Raw genomic sequence first — 17118 nt, 5'->3', positions numbered from 1 at the left:
TGAAGCATCTACTACCTGCCTGACTCTGGTCACCAGTTGAGACTGAGAGGAAGGGACCAGTCTCTGGCCCACGATGATGACAGATCATGGAACCTCCATCACCTCAGAGTGAGAAGGGCTGAGGCTTGATTCCCACAAGGTATATGGAGCACCGAAGGCAGGCTGCACTTAACCCTGTCTGGGGAGGGGATCAGGAGGGCTTCTCAAAGGGAAGTTTAATTACTAAAATATTCAGCTGGTAATTTATATCCACAGTTAAAAATTTTTTTTAAAAGGTAGCTTAGTCTCCAACTAGGTCTCTATAGACCAAATCTTCTCATGTTCGTAGTCTTGAAATCATCCATTATTACACTTCTTAACGTAAGAAGGTGGCAATGAACTGTTAAAAGATAAACTGAGGCATATTAAGAATTTTAAGAGTTTATTTGAGCAAAAATAGATTTGAATCAGGCAGTGCCAAACTGGAAGTGGTTAGGAGCACTCTGCCGACAGGAGCTCAGGGAGAGAATTTATAGAGAAAAGGCAGAAGCAGAGTAAGGAAATTATTGATTAGCTATAGCGTAAAGCGGAGTTGGCTGTTTGTGATTGGTTGTCCTTAGGTTTCAATTTCATAACCTTGAGGCATTTACTGGCTTAGATTTTGGTTTGCTAATGTAGGCAGCCATGGCAGTAGAGCCACCTCAGTCTAATGGCCTCCTTGTTTAATTTAGCAAAAAAAAGTGGGTGTATTGATACCCCAAAGAGTCTAAGGATTTCACAGAGCTCTGCGTAGATCTCACTCAGTCCATTTCTTCAAAGAGGGGTCTGAATCTGTAAGTGCTCAAAGAATACTCTTTTAGACTAATCTGGATGTTACTATATCAAAAGGAGAGAAAAGCATCAAATTAAGAGCAGCATGGAAATTTACAGACATTCAGTCCAAGTCCCTATTTTACGGATTAAAAAACAACAACAACAGAAAGGTAAGTTGACTTGGTTAAAGGCAAAGAGAGTCAGAGTTTGAGTTTGTTTAGACACTTAGACAGCAATGATAAGGTCTAGACAGAGAGATTACACTATTCACCAGAGAATCTACGTAAATGTGTAGAAGAATGCTGGAAAAACATTGATTAAAAAAAAAGAAAGTATCTATCAGCATCAGAATTAACCACAAGGCTTACTGAAATGCAGAATCCTGGGCCCCTGGCTGGCTGTACTAAATGAGAAGGCTCTAAGATATAGGGCCCAGGAATTTGAATTTTCACTAGCCCTCCAAAGACATTCTTATTCACAACTGAGGCTAAGGAACTTCATTCAATCTCAGCATCCCCCATGCACAGCACAATTAATTAAAAATTCAAATTAATTGATGAAATTTAAACAACATGCACTGAGTGTATGACAAAAAAGAACAATTCCCTCAAAAAGTTCTTATTCTGGGCCTCGTGTGTATGACCTAACGAAAATGCCAATATCCGGCCTGATCTGGGCCTTCTCTAGTAAACAGTCCTGGCTTGGCCCTCTGACCCACTATTTTTCCCTGCAATGAATGAAATCTAAAGTAGGTAAATTCTTTTGCTATCTACAGCTGTCTCAACGGCATGTACAATTCTTCCCTGTTTTGTAGGACTTTGCAACAAAACTGCCTGAGGTCCTCTCTTTGAAATTCATGTGGGAAAAAGGCCTAAAGGGGGACATTCTAGATATTCAATTGTTCAGGAAATTTGTAAACACTGTTTGCATGAAAGACAATTTATACACGATCAAGTTGGAATTTCAAGACAAAGTTTTCCAAATTTAAAAAGAATTTTAAGAGCTAACAATAGTAAAGAAAAATCGCAAGAGGGTAAAATCTTATAACAAATTCCTCCCAAAATGTTCAGTTTGCATTTCGGTACTCCAAAATAACTAACCAATTTTCAATATCCCCTCCCCACAAAAATTTTTTCTAAGACTCACTTCAATAGCTTCAGACTGACACAATGACTGGAGCACGAAGCAGGGCCTAAAATGGTCTGAGATTCTATCATGCAAATGGCAGGAATGCTAACTTTTGCCCCCAAAGAACTCTCAATGTGATCAGAACTCCTTTTATAGAGCCTGCCCCTGATATACAGGCTAACAACACAGCCTTTGTGTGTTGAAGGAAAGACAGTAGTGGTTGGGGAAACTCTTCCGAAAGAGAAGAGTTACAACATTTCTTGGTCAGCTTTTTATAACATGCGTGAAATGATAAATCCCTTCCATACTCAAGGCTAGATTAGTGTTGTGTTTTCTCTAATCAAGAGAATGAGATGGGTGGAGGGAACCACACTGGTTGATTGTCAACTGTGCATCAGATGGCCTCATGTTTTACACACAACTAAGTCTTCCAGCAAAGTTTTGAGGTAGACACCCTCATAGGAAAGACTTGAAGGTTAAATCAGTACCAAATAATGTAAAATATACAATCCTCATTTTACGTTTGAGGAAACTAAAGCTCAGAGAGGCAAAATAATTTGCCAATGTTCCATAGCCAGAAAAGGATGGGACAGCATGGAGACCGTGTGCCATGATTTGCACTTGTCATGCTCTCTCACTCTATCATACCGTCATACAAATTTTTCCCTCAGACTGGAATCCTCTTTCTCAGCATTTCCTCTTGGCAAACTCCCATAAAACTGGAACCTTCAAAACTGGAACTAAATTTTAACTCATTTGAGCCTCTTCTGGTTGATATTTAGCACTCCTCAACTCCCAGCATTCCCTTTTCTCCTTATCAGACCTCTTATCGCTCTGCTATAATTACTCACGTGACCTGAACTATACTATGAATGCTTGGAGGCAGGAACCTGCCCTGTTTTCCTTTGCATTCCTCTATCAGGGCATTCTACGTATAACAAGAAGTCAAAAAATGTTGAGGAGGAAGTCAAACAACTAATGTAATAGTTATGAATGGATATGATATGGCTTCAAGAGTTGCCTCTCTTTTCTCCTTTCTTGCTTCAGACAAATCAGTTTGAAAATGGTCATCTCGAGTGTAACTCTGAGGTCCACACAAAGAGCAAAAGGTACACATAGAAACGTATCTTGGATATAGACGTGAATTCTAATTTCTACTAAAGCAGCCTAAAATCATATCAGCTTTCTGGGCCCTTACAACTCACTGCTGACTCAGAGAAAACACAGTCAATTAAACATGAGGTTGATGGTTCAGTTAATTACAACTTCCTCATCTTGTACTTGCTTATTTTTCAAACACCCAGGTATAGGTCTTCACATTTTTCCAGGTAAAATTCCATCTTCTTCAAAGGGAAAGAGGAGGGAGGTCACTGTTGAAATACAATTCCTACCATTTTTGACTATTGAGTTGCAGACACTGTGCTACTTACGCTATGTGCATCACTTCATTTGCTCTTCATAATGACCTCAGGCATTATTATTATCTGTATACTAAAAAGGAGGAAAATGAGGCTTGGAGACATAAATAACTTGCCCAAGACCAGAGCTAGAAAACAGAGACAGATCCACCAGTCTCCAAAACTCAAGCTCTTAATCACTGCACTGCACTGCTATTGTGGGGTGGGGGTGGGGGGGGGGCCAGCATGTAAGGACACCCTCTGGAAATGAGAGCAAACTCTAGAAGGCATACTTCTCTAGAGCAGTGATACCTAGCTCTAGATATAAGGATTTGCCTTTTATAGAAGAGTTCAAAGGGACCAGAATGTCCATTACGACCAAAGACAAGCTCCTCATTTTGAGGACAAAAATGACACACATATGTTAAGGGACTTGCTGGGACCCCAAAGTTAACTTGGGAACTTGCCAGGACTTCAAAGCTGATCCGGTACTAGAGCTCAGGGCACCGATGCCTTTAGTCCTGGTCCCCACCTCATCTCCCTGCCTACAATTCAATCTAGAGCAGAACTGAATCTAAAAATACTAACAACTGGGAAAAATAACTATACTTTCAGAACAGAGTCCCAGAGAGATGTTCTTTATAATGCACTAACAGAATTATTAATGAGATGCCACATATTGTGAGTAACATTATTAAATAACAGAAAGAATAAGTGAATTGTGAAGCCACAAAGATATCGGAATGCAGCAACTTTGAAATATTCCTAATAGCATTATTTTCAAGGTTCCACGAAGTTATTTCATAACTTAAATACACTTCTATTCCAGCTGGCCTCTATTAAGTAGAACCTTAGACTTCTAAAGCATTTACTTCATTGGGTAGAGACTATCAATGTAAGATTTCACACACAGGGAGAAGCTTAACAGTTGATATTTTGTTGATAAAATAATTATAATTTTAAAATATCTTTCCCAAAAAGAATTCAACAGAGTCCCAAGTTTTGCGGTTTAAAAAAATAGCCATTTTACTACATGGACAGTTTCCCTTTTGCCTCCAACCCTTCTCATTCTTTACAGAAAACACTATTGGTACATTTTAATTTTGAATTGGAACCAAAGGAAGGTTAGGAACAAAAGTCACAAGACCAAACTAACCACAAATACTTGCATGACAAAAGTGGGTGCTTTCCTCACCCCTGGTCTTTAAGGGGTGAGAATCAAGGAGGGTGGAGGGCAACCTCACTGGGTGTAGGGGGCCTGGAAAGGGAGGGTGGGTAGGGAAGGGGATGAAAGAAACAAAAGTTTCTAAACCCTTTCTGTAGGAAAAAATATTCCCAACAGGTGACCTAGTCTCCAGTAGGTGACCTTGTCTCCAACAGGTGACCTTGAACTCATTTAGCATAAAACTGCGAGAGAAAGGGAAAAAAAGGTAACCTTGCTATATAGCCACGTTCTGTTTGGATCTTAGTTAACTGTTTAGAAATATACACAAAAATGCTCTAGTGAATGAGGAGGGTGGAATAAGGAAGCACCTGTCCCGGAAGTGAATATTCCCAGTATTTCATCTTCTCCAGATTTTTGTCAGAGCAGACATCTCCCCTCCCCCCCGACCCAGCTTTATTTTCCTGCCCCTTGTCCAGCTTTACAAGTGGGAAAAGTCTTGTGACAGCTGGCTTTATGCCTGGCTCGGCCGCAGGTGCGCGGCAAGGAAAGTTTTCACCGGATCTCCCCGCCCTGGACAGCCCGCAAGCTGTCACAGCCGCGCCAGCCCGAGTCGTTTTCCCAGCTACTGAGCTCAATTTTGAAATTAATTCAACCGACTCTCGTTCCTTAGAAGTCCAACTTCGCAGTCTCAAGAAACGCTCTCAATGGTGAATGGCGGGTCCCTAAAAGTCTCAGGGGGCAGACGCCTCCCAGGGCCACAGGTGGGAATAGGAGGCCCTCACCAACCGCCCCCTCTCCCGCCCCCTCCCCTGACCGGAAAGGACCAACGTGTCCGATGAGCGACTTCTGTCACTACGGATGCGACATCTGGACAAGAGTTTGAAGAGAGAATTTTCCACGTGCAAGAACTTGGAGCAAAAGAAGAGGTCATAGCAACTGCTACACGCGCTCACCTTCCTTCCCCGCCCCTCAGTATCCAAACGCCGGGCCTGCGCGTTTTCTGAGGGCGGGAAGCCGGGCGGGCACCAGCCCGGGGCAGCCGGTGACCCAGCGCCCGGGACGCGGAGCCTGAGCCCAGCCCGGGGGCGCCCGCCTTACCCGAGCCCCGAGCAGGGAGCAGCAGGGGCCTGGCAGTCTGGCAGAAACAGCGGTTGAGCAGAGGGGCGGCCCTTCTGGGCAGTGGGGACCAGCCCCGGCCCCGCCCCGCCCCGCCCCGCCCCCGCCCCAAGCCCCACCCCGCCGCGCCCACTCCCGCCTGGCCCCGCCCCGCCCCTCGCTCGCCAGGCTCCCTCCGGCTGCCGCCGGCCCGCCGGTCCCTGCTTAGCTCCCTGGCGTGGCTGCTGAACCTGCCGGCCCGCAGCCTTCGAGGTGGCCTGTCCTTCCAGGGCTGAGAGTTCGAGGTCAGGTGAGGAAAATCAAGGGAGGCCGGGCGGCGCACCCTCGGCCCCGGACCCTGGCAGGGCCCTTTGAGATGAGAAGGCATGAGAGGAAGTTCCCCTCAAGACTGCATCCGCCTAGCAGGGGACAGTGAGATTCGAGGGTCTAGAATGGGGCGGGGGGGAAACTCACCATTGAAATCGGCCTCCTAACCTGCTTTGAGTCGGCCAAGTACCGCGACGGACCGAGTGGTTTAGAAAAATGTGAGGAACAGTGTGTCTTCTCAGTTATTTTACTTTCCAGTCCATACCCTCTGGGCAGCCTAGTCGTGAATGCTAAGACTCCCGGAAGCAGGTGGGGAGAAATTCTAAACACTGGCTTTTCACTGATACCTAGCTTCCCAAATACTAAGGATATTTAGTAAGAGCCTAAGTTTTAGGTCTCCTCTGGGGTCAAAGTTCGCATGTACCCCGAATCTTCCTGTGTGAAATCCCTTTGACTGGGACACTCCCCTCACCTTCTCCATCCTCTGCCTGGTCAGTTTCTGTTCTTGGTTCCCTTGGAAGCTCATGTCCCCCATGCAGGTTAGGTTTTCCTGCTGTTCACTCTCAGGATACTTCAATTCCTCTGTCATGACACTTGTTAGACTTAGTGCAACTGCTTGTTGCATTGGCCTCCCCTCCTTGACTGTCAGCTCAAGCATATAGTAAATACATAATAAATATTGTTGAATGATGACATGCGTGTAACAGTCGACTGTTAAGATTCCCCCAGGCCCCGGCTCTTTAATGAATTTCTCACTTATCGTCGCCTCTAAGTCTGCAGGATCTTATTTCAAATATTCCCACTCCTACCCCATTCCCAAGTCTTCATCCTACCTCTTGGGCAGATTCTTCTTCAGTCTCTGTAGAGGTGCGGCGTGGAAAAAGCCCTAGACTTGGTTCCTCTTGTCTGAGCTCTTCTGTAACTAGTTCTGTTGTTTTTAAAGGCCCTCAATCTCTCTGGGTCTCAGATCAGAGCGCTTGATATTTTTAGGGCCTGCGCAAATGGAAAGAAAGGAAAAAGGAAAAAAAGAACTTTTAGGTTGAAGAAAATGTTATAATATATAATATTAATTTATTGGTCTTTATACCAATGCAATTGTTGACAGTGGTGAACTTTACCCAAGCCCTGCAATTCTAGAAAACAGTAAGAGTTAAAGAAATCTTCCCACCCCTTTGTGTTCTGGAAATGGTTTACTGCAAGGAATCATCCATCCCCAAATGAAATAGATAAGAGGTCCTGATAAGACTTACCTTGTTTATCAATGACCAGACTGGCCACAGACCCTCCAAATTCTCATTCTTTGCTTCATAAATGATTAGCTGATTTGTTTGTGCTTGCTAACCAATCTGAACAAGATACCCGCTACCTTGACTTGACCAAACTTTAGTTAGTCTTCTCTCTTTCTCCCTAGACCTCAACGTTGACCCATCCTCCCTCAGCCTGAGCCAGAATACACCCCTCCTTGACAGCCCACCTGACAATAGGCTGGCCACCAGGTAAAACTTTCTCTTCTCTTCCATAAGATCATGCCACTCTAACTCAGCCCTCTTCCCCACATCCTGTCCTCTCCAGCATTGTGTATTGCTTCCTAGAAAAGAAAAGACCTTTTCTGCCTAACCTTTGAAAGGCTTACGGATCTAAGGATCAGAGCTTTCTTCCTCATGTAGTGCCCCCTCCCCACTGCAATAGTCCCTTATAAAATCTTTTTGAATAAAGTCTCTCCTTTCCTCATTCTAATTTGTTTTTATTTGACCTCATAAAATATAATTTTTATGGAGGAAGGGGCCCCCAAATGCGAAAGTGCCTTGTCTCAGATTCCTGTCTGTAAAATAGAAAAGTTGGATTAGGTAGATCAAGATCATTTTTGGCTCCAAAACTAATGAATTCAGAAGGAGAATTTCCAAAGAAGTCAAATCAGACCATATAGGCCTCAGCAAGAAGAGCAAGCTGGCCACTGAGAGCCAAACTGGCCACTTGGAAGTGTTTGATTTGGCTAGCCTGGTATTGTTACTGTTATTTTTTAAATTGAGTTTGAATGTCACAGGCCTCTTCACTCCCTGTAGTCTTCACCATTTTTATTACCTGTGTGGCCACTGAAGGCATTTAAATTTGTGTTCCTAGAATACTTTTGTGCTCTCAGAAAAGAGCCTTGAATTACCAAAATGTCTCCTCCCTTTCCTCCCACCACATGGATAGCGATAGCTGTTAATCTCTATACTATAGGATTCAGGTGTTTGAACAAAAGGACAAATATTTCGTTCATAGTTGAAATGTGTTTCTGTGATAAGATGCTATCCAGTGCAATCATTTCTCCTTTTTAAGCAGTGAAAGATTTTTACCAAATAAAATAAATATCCCTGGAGGGTATATGGTAAATTAACTTCAAATCAGAATAGAATCTCTGACATAATATAATACAAAAATGAATAGAAATAATGCATAAGGAAATTAATTTGGCCAATTCTGTGAAATAATAAATAATAACTTGTGATGCTTTTAATACATGTCCAAAAATTCTGTGATACTCCTCCCTTTGATGGAGCCTAATTCGCCTCCCCTTGAGTGTGGGCTGTACTTAGTGACTGGCTTCTAACAAATAGAATGTGGTAGAAATTATGGAGAGTAACTATCAAGTGTACATCATAAAATGACATTGTAGCTTCCATCTTGTTCTCGCTGTTTCTTGGATCACTCTCTCTGAAAGCCAACTAACATGTTGTTGGGACATTTGAGCAGTTCTATAGAGGCCCATGTGGTTAGGAATGAAGCTTCTTGCCAACAGCTGTCAAGGAACTGAGGCCACCTGATATGAGAATACCATCTTTGAAATGGATCCTCCAGTCTCAACTGACATCTTGACTGGAACCTCATGAGAGACCCTGTATCAGAACCACGCAGTTCAGCCACTCTTTAATCCCTGACCCACAGATACTCTGCAATCATAAATGTTTGTAGTCTTTAAGCAGTTGTTTTGCAGTGTTTTGTTACATAGCAATAGAAAACAAATACAGAATTTATTCAGGAAACTTCCATGATGATGATGTGCTAAAGATGATAATACTAATAATATCAGGCATTTTAGAGTTTTCTGCATTATAATGCTTTATCTATCTTCCAAACCCCTTTTGATAGCCTGAACTATGTAGACATTTATCCTTCTTCTAACTATCCAGTCTTTGCTCCTCTTTCCTATGTTTGGAGAATTCTCACCTTCCTTATGAGGCAGAACCTGTGTCTTCCTTGGAGAAGCTGCAAAACAGTACCATTGTTTACTGTTTGATGTTCCGTTATACACAGGACACGAACACATGTTCTATGGTTGTGCCAATCAGATTCACAGCCCCAGACAAAATACATCCTGGTGAGGGAGATGGCAGCACCACAGCCATATCTGGTTTCCAGAGGCAGCAGTGCAGTGCTTCTAGCAGCTGCATCCAACCTCTGGCAGCAGAGGTGTCAGTTTCTGTGCCTAGTGCTGATGGCAGCCATGCCTCCGTGGTACCAGTGCTGCAGTGTGATTTTGGACTTTGTCATGACTGCATAACATCCAAATTTAGTTTTCCATTTCCCTAGAGAGATCCAATATCCTTTTATAAAATCATTTTATGCTTAGATTATCAAGTATTGCTTTCTCTTGCACACAACTAAAAACCCTGACTGCTACCGGCAGATACTATCTCCATTTTACAGATGAGAACATTGTAAATGTTGTGTTACTAGATACAAGTAGCAAGTGATAGAGTTGGAATATATTGATTAGTACAGATTGAACTAAGCAAACAAACTTTTAAATTTAGCATTTAAAAGATAAAGGGTTTAGATACTTTAATAAATAATGTTTTTCTTTAAACGAGATGAAATGCTGGATCTCTGCCCTGATCCACATATTAAATTCCAAGCTTATGGCACTGAACCCTTTACTGCTGCAGAAATGGACTATGCTCTTCTAAGCTTCCTTGATATTGCACAGATACTTCTTCCTACAAATACTTTTCTCTCTCCATCCCTGCCTCCAGCAAATTTAATCAATTTGCCTCTTCTAACTTCAAAACCCAGGTTTAGTGATGATTCCTCTTTGCAGCATCTTCTGAGCCCTCAGGAAGAAGTAATTGTTACCCACTCCTAATGTTCTCCCAGGGTTTTGTTTCTATCCATGATGAAATACTTAATAAGCCCCTTTACCTATCTGAACAACCCCACCCCAGCCCAACAAAAGAAAGAGAAAGACTCCAGACTCTGCCCAACCAATGGAGAGAATCCTGAAAAATAAGGAGATAGGACAAAGTCTACTTATTAAACAGGGGCCTCAGTGCTTAAATGCCATCAGCTATAAGAATGCTGGCAAGTAGGCATATAATCCCATGCAGAACACTGGAGACATTTTCTCAAAAGAAAATGGGATGATTCTAGAAAAAGTTCTCAAGAAAAATGACATTTGCAAATTTCTCTTGTAAATAGATGAGTACCCATCTAACTGTGAAGGTCACTACTTGACAAGTCCAGCTGTTACACAAAGAATGTCCACTTGAATTTGACTGCCTTACTTTTACATTTTAATAAGAAGTAAAGGATCACCAGAATTATGTAGAAAATCTCCAATATGAAAGAAATTAAAATGTATAAATTAGAAAAGGGAAAAGGAAGAAACAGAGACAATTCAGGGAACAGAATAAAATTTTAAATAAGAAAGCATTATCAGGGAGAGGAGAAGCTGAATCCATTAAACAAGATTAAGAAACTTTTTTTTTTTAAGATTGGCACCTGAGCTAACAACTGTTGCCAATCTTCTTTTTTTTCTTCTTCTTCGCCCCAAAGCCCCCCAGTGTATAGTTGTATATTCTAGTTGTAAGTGCCTCTGGTTGTATTATGTAGGATGCTGCCTCACCGTGGCCTGATGAGCGGTGCCATGTCCGTGTCCAGGATCTGAACCAGCCAAACCCTGGGCCGCCAAAGCAGAGTGCGCGAACTTAACCACTCTGCTACGGGACCAGCCCCTAAAACACTATATGTTTTAAAAAGAAACAAATAGAGAATGAATATTTCTTTGGAATTAAAGCAATGCTAAAAATGTATACATTTCAATAGAAAGATTAAAAAATAAAGTTAAGAAAATCTTTGTGCAAGTAAGTAACAAAGATAAAGAGATTGACAATGGGAAAGAAGAAAAAACTAGATCAATCCTGGAGTTTCAACACTTACCAATCACTCCCCTAAGAGACAACAGAGAAAAAGGTAGGCTGGGGATGACTGACCAAAGAAATAACAGAAGGAAATCTAATAGAAATAAAGAACATAAATTTCCAGGAAGAAAGAGCCCACTAAGTGCCCAGGGAAATAAAAATAAATCTTATGCAGATGTTTATTGCAGCTTTATTCATAACCAGAAATAACTCAGATGTCCTTCAGCTGGTGAATATACAACCTGACGTATCTATATGTGCACCAAGGGAAAGACTCAATATTGTAAAAATTCTCTTCAAACTAATCTGTAAAGTTGGTGTAATCCCAACCAAAATTCCATCAGAAATTTCTATACAGATTGACAAACTGATTTTAAAATTATGTGAAAAGGCAAAAGAACTAGCATAGTCAACAATTTTGAAAAAGAAGAACAAATGTAGAGGATTCACATTCTCTGATTTCAAAACTTACTATCAAACTACAGTGATACACTATACTACAGTGGTAGTGGTGAAAGGACAGACATACAGATCATTGAAACAAAACAGTCCAGAAACAGACCTGCACATAAATAGTGTCAACTGATTTTTTTTAAAAAGATGCAAATGCAGTTGAATGGAGAAAGGATTGTCTTTCCAACAAATAGTGCTGGAACTGTTGTCATCCATACATTGAATCAATGAATGCACTTCAACCCTTATCTTGCGTCCTATACAAAAATTAACTAAAAATGTATCATAGATCTAAATGTAAAACATAAAACTATAAATCTTCTTGAAGAAAACATAGGAGAAAAATCTTTGTGATATTGGGTTAGGCACAGGTTTCTAGATATGACATCAAAAAGTATGACTCATAAAAGAAAAAATTGAAAAATTGGATGTCATCAAAATTAAAGACTTCTGGTATATGAAAAGCACTGTTAAGAAAAAGTAAAGAAAAGCCACAGACTAGGAGAAATTATTTTCAAATTATATATCTGATAAAAGATTTGTATCCAGAATATAAAATGAACTCTCCAAACTCAGTAATAAAAAAACTAAGAACTAAATTAAAAAATGCCGAAGTATTTGGCCATTTCACCAAAAAAAATATTACAGATGGAAAATGAACACATGAGACACATGTTCAACATCAATCAGTTATTAAAGAAGTGAAAATTAAGCCACTATGGGGTATCACTAAACCACTATTAAAATGGTTAAAATTTAAAAAAAGAGAAACTGTTGATGACAAATGCCAGTGAAAATACCAAAAACCTAGAAATTCTCATACAATGATAGTGACATTGGAAAGTGGTTTTGAAACTTTGGAAAATGGTTTAGCAGTTTCTTACAAAGTTAAACATGTACTTGCTTTCTGATCTAACAATACTACTCCTTGGTATTTACCCAAGATAAGTGAAAATTTATGTTCATACAAAATCCTGTATGCAAATACTTATGGAAACAACTCAAATGTCTTTATCTGGTCAATATATAAATTCTGGTATATCCGTATATGGGAATACTAATCAGCAATAAAATAGGACTAACTAGGGGCTGACGCATGGCGTAGTGGTTGAGTTTGGTGTGCTCTGCTTCAGCAGCCCAGGTTCATGGGTTTGGACCCTCAGGTGCAGACCTACACCACTTGTCCGCCATTGCTGTGGCAGCAACCCACATATGAAATAGAGGAAAGATTTGCAACAGATGTTAGTTCATGGCTAATCTTCCTCAGCAAAAAAAGGAACAAACTGTTGATACACACAAAAATGTGGATGCATTGTGCTGAATTAAACAAGTCAGACATTCTAGAAATGGCAAAACTAGAGGGACAGAAAACATATTAGTGGTTGCCAGAGGCATGGGATAGCCTTTTGGGGTAATGGAGCTGTTCTATATCTTGAATGTGTATCTATTACACCAAAAAGTGTGAATTTTACTGTATTGAAATTTTAAAAAATAACCAGGAACTAAAGAGTCACTCATTTGACCATGTAGAACTAAGTAGAGAGGCTAGAATACATTTATTACCAGTATAATACCAACTGAGCAAAAGAATGCAAAACCCTTCAGTGCCTGGGTAGGCCAAGGATAATTTTAAGGAATACCATATCAGGATGATATTTCACAAATAGAAAAAAATATATAGGGTGAGATGCCTCATTTCTGCAACCTTTACTGTATTTATTTGAAATTATTTGCAATTTTTGTGTCTCAGTAGCTAATACCAGAGTCTTCTCTACGGCAGAGCCTTCCTTTTCTTAAAAGCTGAAATTACTTGAAATTCAAGAGAAGATCTGAATATTTATGATCTGTAAATTCTGAGCCTTCCATTAACTATGGGATTATAAACAAACCACGCAATCTTCAGGAAGATAATCATTTTTATCAGTGAGGGAAAGTCCTCTGTAAACTGTCAGCAATATGCACGTGTGAGACACGAGAATTATTAAAATAATTCTGTCCTGTAGGTACAGACATGGAGCCCCCCTCTCTCTCTCTCCGCCCCCCCCCCCCCCCCCCCCGCCTCTGTCTCTCTCTCTTATCTGGCTTGCTCTGGGTGACAAACCATCCTCATGATAGCCAACACTAAAACTGCAGACATAATGCCTAGAGGGATGTATCTTGTTCTTCAGGGCAGGGTCTCTTCACTTTATTTGTAAGACTCTCAAAGATCATGATGTTGTATATGAATTTTCACTGACAAAGGACTCTGCCAGCATTGAGACCAAGGGACCAGCTGATTTCGAAAGTCTTGTTTGGGATCCTTGTTCTAAGCAGTTCCCAAACTTTAAGATTTCATAGATCATAAAATTTCAAAGAAAATGGGGGAGAACAAACATAGGATTATCAATTCTAATTTTGCCAACAAATATCATTAAAAACAAAACAAATTAAAAAAATCCTTATCAAAGCAAAATGAAAACCTACCAAATTACATTATTATGAAATTACACAATGCCCAGGACAATGAGCAGAATCTAAAAGAGAGAAAAATAAAGGTCTCCTGCAAAGGAAGAAGTGTAATTGACTTTAGACTTTTCTGTACCAAGGCAGGTGGTAAAAAATAGGGAATCAAAGTCTTCAAATTTTTGAGGAGAAATGATTTTCAAATAAGAATTCTATATCTAGCCAAGTTAACAATTATGAGGCATTTTCATTCATGCAAGAACGAAAAAGATAAATGTTTCATACACAATTTTAGGAAGCCATGAAGGATATCTTCAACAAAACAAAGATGTTAACCGGCTAAAAGGAAAGCACGATACCCAGAAGTTATGGGAACAGAGGAGTCAACAGGAGAAAGCAGTGAAGGAAAAATCCAGTATGAGACATGTGCCCAAAGCCCGAAAGTAGCCAGTCCACAGTGGAATGGAGAAAAGAGGTGTAAAAAAGTCTCTAGAGGAGAAAAAAGTGGAATTGATGGATTACCTGATATGGATGCACAGTTGGAAAATTATTAAGAGACATTTCTTGAGTCTGTTTGATCATTGAGGGGAAAGCACCAAAAAATTAAACACGAAACCACACAAGTACTTAAGTTAACATTTAAAATAAAAAAAAAAAATAGCACTTACCATGATAATAATAATAGCTGACATTTGTACCAAAAAAAATGTAAATGAAATTCGCTCTACTTAAAATTTGCTAGAAGATTATAATGGACGTGTATTCTTTTGGGCTTCCCTGGCTCTTGGAATGCTCTTTGTTTTGGGAGAAATTTCTCACTCTACCAACTTCTACTCCCCCAAGATAAAAGATAAAACTTTCTTGCCCAGTTTACCTTACAGTCAGGGTCAGGTGCATAATCTAGATTCACCAATCAGATACACCCATAGGAGACGTGGGTTAACATAGATGGGACAGAGTAGGTGCCTTTCAGAATTCAGCCGTGTTGGTGGCAGAGACCTCTGCTTCCAGACACAGCAGTGATGGTGGCTCTAGTGATAAGATCCTGTGCCCACAGCAGTGACAAGGGTCCTGATGCTTGTGCCCAGTAGCAATGGCATTCACGTCTCCACAGAGCAGTTCTAAACCATTAGTTGTCCTTGGCAATGCTCACCGTATACTTTAATAAATTAATTTTGTGCTGAAACTTTTAGAGTGGGTTTCTGTCATTTACAACTTAAACCAGCAATGCATAATAAGAATTTAGCATTTACTGTTGACATTTCACAAGCATTCTTTCACTAGATTATAATCCCCTAAACCAAGACTATGTAATATGAGAAGTATGAAAAACCTGACAATGGCAAAGATGTGTAGTGACTGAAAGATTGCCTTCTGATCAGTCACTGGGGAGGGAAGTCTAGGACTTGCAATTTTCGTGCTATGCAGCTTAAGCCCTACCTATAAAAATTATAGAGTTCTAGACACTATCAAGTCCAACATGACATTTTAGCTAGGAGAATGGAGGCCTTAAGAACTTAAGGGATTCTCTCAAGGTTGTGCATTTTGTTATGACAGGGCTGGGCTCAAATTTCAACCTTTTAGTACAATGGTCTTCCTACCCCCACATTGTGTTGAAAAAATGAAAATTGTGTGCTCTGTGTGTGTGTTTTCTTGAACTGGCAGTGAGATTGAAGATCCTTGGGTGACTTTTAAAGAAGTTATAAGCCTGTGAAACTAGGAGCTTAAAAAAATGATGGCAGGTTCTTGATTAAAGCAGTGCCATTGAGCAGCCCTATAATATAATATTTTAGGTGAAAAGTAACATTTAGACAGGTTATTTTTCTAGCGCTTGATTTCAAGGTCAAATATGTTTCTTCTTCGTGTTTTGGAAGTGCCTACGTTGAAAGCAAAATGAGAAAAGACAAGTAAACACATTTTTTATGATAGAATTCTGGATCTTAAAAAGGGTAGATATTGAAGCAATTTGAAGTTACTACCACAGTGACCAAACCTGGTTATTTTCCATGCTCTAAATGCTTCATGTAACAGCACAATAATTACCTGAGACAATATCTTAGAAAGAATGACCCAGATGCAGTTTGAATTTTGCAGTCTCCTTGTGAATTCTGCTCAGCTGTCTATATAAATGATTGTAACATTGTGTACTTAATCATCAGGAAATGGAAGTTTCCAGAAGAAAAACTGTCCCATAGATTTTAGCACATTCTGACATGAAGGGAAGGTTAATTCCCAGAACTTAATTATATTAGCATCCCAGGAAGTGTCAAGGAACAGAGTTGTCTACAGTTAGTATCCTAGTACTGTATATATTATCCTGAGAAAATCAATTCACAAACTAGGACCATACTCCAATTTATAACAGCAACAATGCCTTACATTTGGGTAGTGCTCCTTCAGCAAACTTTCATACATATTATTTTTAACTGATGCAATGAAAGGAGAAGATGCACAAATAACAGAGAGAGGACATGACATAGAAATTGTTTGCTTTGGACTAGGCATTGCTTTTAGCAATTCTGCATGATGTCACTTCTTTCCTTTAGATTGTCTTTCATGTTTTTTCACTTTAATTGAATCCAGCTCATTTCAGGGATAATGTAAACCCTTCAGTTCTCAACTTTCCATCCTCAGAAATAATCCAGATCACTTCCCAGTTGCCCACTTCTGAGACCTGATACTACAAGAAGAGGGAGAGAGGAGCAAGCATATGAGCGTCCCATTCCAGACTCTAAATGACTTCAGCCTGAGATGACATCTGATGGCATCCTTGTGAGAGATCTCAAGCAAAAGCAGTAGAAGTATCCCGCTGAGCCCAGTCAACCCCAGAACTAGGGGGCATAGTAAAATGATTGACATTTAAGGCACCAATCGACAACTGAGATGGAATTAGGTAGCTATCTTAGTCCATTTGGGCTCCTATAAAAAAATACCACAGATTGAGTGGTTTATTAACAACAAACGTTTATTTCTCATAGTTCTGGAAGCTGAGAGGTTCAAGATCATGGTGCAGGCAGATTCAGTGTCAGATGAGGGCCCACTTCCTGGTTCATAAACCATGCCTTCTAGCTCACACGGTAGAAAGAGTTAGGGAACTCTGTGGGAGTCTCTTTTATAATAGCACTCATCCCATTCATGA

At 40.3% G+C, this 17118-nt stretch overlaps 1 protein-coding gene and 1 long non-coding RNA gene across 3 annotated transcripts in view; one reads left to right on the top strand and one right to left on the bottom strand.

The window, feature by feature from the left end:
* The window catches only part of WDR72 (WD repeat domain 72), a 219658-nt gene extending 213966 nt beyond the window's left edge, over nt 1-5692 (bottom strand). Inside the window, exon 1 of the mRNA XM_070579987.1 lies at nt 5436-5692. The gene's annotated coding sequence lies outside the window, so the exon portion shown is untranslated. The remainder of the gene's footprint in view (nt 1-5435) is intronic.
* Nucleotides 5693-5725: 33 nt separating this feature from the next.
* LOC103556379 (uncharacterized) overlaps nt 5726-17118 on the top strand; it is an 85895-nt gene continuing 74502 nt past the window's right edge. Inside the window, exons 1-2 of one of the 2 annotated variants that reach the window (XR_011528372.1) lie at nt 5726-5887; nt 7316-7400. This is a non-coding gene — a long non-coding RNA (uncharacterized lncRNA). The remainder of the gene's footprint in view (nt 5888-7315; nt 7401-17118) is intronic. The other variant, XR_011528373.1, reaches the window with a different exon arrangement.

This window comes from Equus przewalskii, chromosome 1 (assembly GCF_037783145.1).
Source record: "Equus przewalskii isolate Varuska chromosome 1, EquPr2, whole genome shotgun sequence".
NCBI lineage: Eukaryota > Metazoa > Chordata > Mammalia > Perissodactyla > Equidae > Equus > Equus przewalskii.
Note: the sequence above shows the minus strand (reverse complement) of the source record. Positions and strands in the feature narration are given on the sequence as shown.